The sequence below is a fragment of the Phacochoerus africanus genome, chromosome 14 (genome assembly GCF_016906955.1).
Source record: "Phacochoerus africanus isolate WHEZ1 chromosome 14, ROS_Pafr_v1, whole genome shotgun sequence".
NCBI lineage: Eukaryota > Metazoa > Chordata > Mammalia > Artiodactyla > Suidae > Phacochoerus > Phacochoerus africanus.
The window spans coordinates 35,446,230-35,449,795 of record NC_062557.1 but is presented as its reverse complement, the minus strand read 5'-3'; the positions used below and the strand labels follow the sequence as shown (position 1 = coordinate 35,449,795).

The 3,566-nt window shown below is 49.5% G+C and overlaps 1 pseudogene; it reads left to right on the top strand.

Moving 5' to 3' along the window:
- The first annotated feature begins 1,732 nt into the window (after positions 1-1,732).
- On the top strand, positions 1,733-2,858 carry LOC125114798 (60S ribosomal protein L19-like; annotated as a pseudogene).
- The last annotated feature ends 708 nt before the right edge of the window (positions 2,859-3,566 follow it).

Here is a 3,566-nt window from a genome sequence, read left to right as displayed (position 1 = left end):
GAGGCTGAGTCGCTGTTGCCTTCTGAGATGGGGTACGTGCACTCCCATTCCCCACAGGCCCCACGACTCCCTACAGTCTTGTCCCAGGCTGGTGCCATCCAGGTGCCTCCTCTGCCTGGCCCTTTTGTAAACATCTGCATTTAGAATCCTGACTCTACAGGAGTAATATTTGCTACAAAGGCCCCTGAACTACCACACTAGCTATACTTGTGCTTCATTTTCCTGGCTTGAAAGCAGACTGGTACATGTGAATAAAAAAAACAAAACACGAAACAGGAAAGAACTGGAGTTCCTTGGAGTTCCCGTCGTGGCGCAGTGGTTAACGAATCTGACTAGGAACCATGAGGTTGTGGGTTCGGTCCCTGCCCTTGCTCAGTGGGTGAGCTGTGGTGTAGGGTGCAGACGCAGCTTGGATCCCTCGTTGCTGTGGCTCTGGCATAGGCTTGGCAGCTGCAGTTCCGATTGGACCCCTAGCCTGAGAACCTCCATATGCCACGGGAGCAGCCCTAGAAAAGGCAAAAAGACAAAAAAATAGTATAAAACAGGAAAGAACAACAATGCTATGCAGACCGTTCCCTTCATTCCAGCTAGAAGGCCGCTTCATTCCCCCACCCCCTCTTTCCTTTTTCAAACAAGCCTGAAGACTCAGCCTGCTTTCCTTTCAACTATTCCGCTCCCTCCACCCACTCCATCTTCTGGAGTTGTTTACCGCACACCCTGGAGTTCCATCTCCCCAGTTCCCTGCTTCCTTGCCGCCTTGAAAACAAACACCTTGACCCTTTCTGGTTTTGGAGGTGGACTGCTAATCACGACAGGGAAACAGACGGGAAATAACAATAAGGAGGAAATTACAAAGTTTAAAAAAACTTCGCAGCTCTTACAGTCACAGTCCCTGATTCCCTGAATGAGGTGGCACCTGGAAGTACCCTGTTTATTCTCTTTTGTTAGATTCTCATAGCTGATGGATTTACGCATCAAGGGCCTAAAGATTCTACACGATTCACTTGATGCTGAAGAATCAGCAGGATAGAGCAGGAACCATTAGGTGGCAGCACAGGGTACATTTTTTCCAGTCTTTCTACAACAGGCTGGCAGATTCGTGAGGCACCAAACTGCCTCGGAAGGGATAACTTTGCACCATACACATCAGGGTAAACATTTGGGTCAAGACCAGGCAGAGGATACGAACCAAGAGGCTCCTAGTCACATTGTGCCCCCAAATAGCCAAGTGCGAAATTCTTGTCTCTTTCTGTGCCTTTTGCTGATACGTTGATTAGAATTACAGACTTTAAGAGCCAATAAGAGGAGTTCCCGTCATGGCTCATCGGTAACGAACGAGACTAGTATCCATGAGGATGCAGGTTCAATCCCCGGCCTCATCGGTGGATTAAGGATCTGGCGTTGCCATAAACTGTGGTGTAGGTTGCAGAAGCAGCTCAGATATGGCATGGCTGTGGCGTAGGTCGGCAACTGCAGCTCTGATTCAACCCCTAGCCTGAAAACTTCCATATGCTGCAGATGTGACCCTAAAAAGAAAGAAACAAACAAAAAACGCTGATAAGAATCTTCCAGTCCAACACCTTGATTTTACAAGTAGGAGGTCTTGAGAGATGTGACTTGTCTTCTCACAAGCATGAGTCCAGTCAACTGTCTTTGCAGTTTCGGTGTTGCCAGCGTGTCCTTCTGGTTAAAAAGTATTTATTGCTTTCATTTTGCTGCTGTGGCTGCAGCCATGAGGATGCTCAGGCTTCAGAAGAGGCTTGCCCCAGTGTCCTCTGCTGCGGCAAAAGGAAAGTCTCGGGAAAATCCTGAGTGGTGCATCGGATTGTGAATCCAGCGTTGTCAAAGCTGTAGCTCGGTTCGCACCTGTGACTTGCGTTCGATTCCTGGCCTGGGGAACTTCCACATGCCATGGGTGAGGGCAAAAAAAAAAGTCTGGTTGGACCCCGGTGAGATTAATGAAATCACCAGTGCCGACTCCTGCCAGTCAATCCAGAAGCTGATCAAAGATGGGCTGATCAGAGTTCCCATTTTGGCTCAGGGAATTAAGATCCCAAGTAGTATCCATGAGGATGTAAGTTCAATCCCTGGCCTCGTTCAGTGGTTAAGGATCTGGCGTTGCTGTGGCTGTGGATGTGGCCGGTAACAGCAGCTCCAATTCGACCCCTAGCCTGGGAACTTCCATATGCTGTGGGTGTGGCCCTAAAAAAAAAAAAAAAAAAATCTGATTATCCGGAATCCTGTGACTGTCCATTCCCAGGCTAGAATGCCCAAGAAGGTAACTTGGATGAAGAGGATGAGAATCCTGCACCAGCTGCTCACAAGATACCATGAATCTAAGAAGACTGAGCATCACACATGTCACAGCTTGTACCTGAAAGTAAAGGATAACGTGTTCAAACACAGGTGGATTCTCAGAATTCCCTTCATGGCTCAGCAGTAAACGAACCTGACTAGGATCCATGAGGATGTGGGTTTGACCCCTGGCCTTGCTCAGTGGGTTAAGGATCCAGCATCGCCGTGAGCTGTGGTGTAGGTCACAGACACGGCTCAGATCCTACAATGCTGTGGCTCCGGTGTAGGCCAGTAGTTGTAGCTCCAATTCAACCCCTAGCCTGGGAACCTCCATATGCCGCGGGTGCGGCCCTAAAGAATTAAAAAAAAAGAGCAAACACAAGTGGATTCTCATGGAACATATCCACAAGCTGAATGCAGACAGGGCTTGCAAGAAGCTTCTGGTGGACCAGGTTGAGGCTCACAGGACTAAGACCAAGGAAGCGCATAAGCACCGTGAAGAGCAACTCTGGGCCAAGGAGGAACTCATCAGGATGCCCACGGAGGAAGAGACCGAGGAATAAAGTTCTCCCCCTCTTCTCTGTATGCAGCGGCCTCACCAATTACATAGTTCACTCATGGAAAGAAAAAAAAGCGGGATGGTAGGGAAATATTTGTTGAGGTCTGCTTAGAATAAAGGCAAATTTGGAGTTCCCGTCATGGCGCAGTGGTTAACGAATCCGACTAGGAACCATGAGGTTGCGGGTTCAGTCCCTGCCCTTGCTCAGTGGGTTAACGATCCGGCGTTGCCGTGAGCTGTGGTGTAGGTTGCAGACGCGGCTCGGATCTGGCATTGCTGTGGCTCTGGCGTAGGCCGGTGGCTACAGCTCCGATTCAACCCCTAGCCTGGGAACCTCCATATGCCGCGAGAGCGGCCCAAGAAATAGCAACAACAACAACAACAAGACAAAAAAAAAAGAATAAAGGCAAATTTTCCTAGGTTTTTTTTTTTTTTTATGACCACACCCACAGAATATGGACGTTACTGGGCCAGGGATTAAATCCGAGCCACAGCTTCAACTACGCAGCACCTGCAGCAACAGCGGATCCTTTAACTCACTGCGCTGCCGCCAGGGATGAACCGCACACCTCTGCAGCAACCTGAGCTGCTGCGGTGGGATTCTAAACTCACTGTGCCACAGTGGGAACTCCTTTTTGTCGTTTGGCCACACCTGCAGCATGTGGAAGCTCCCCAGCCAGGGATCCATCCTGCACCACAGCAACGACCCAAG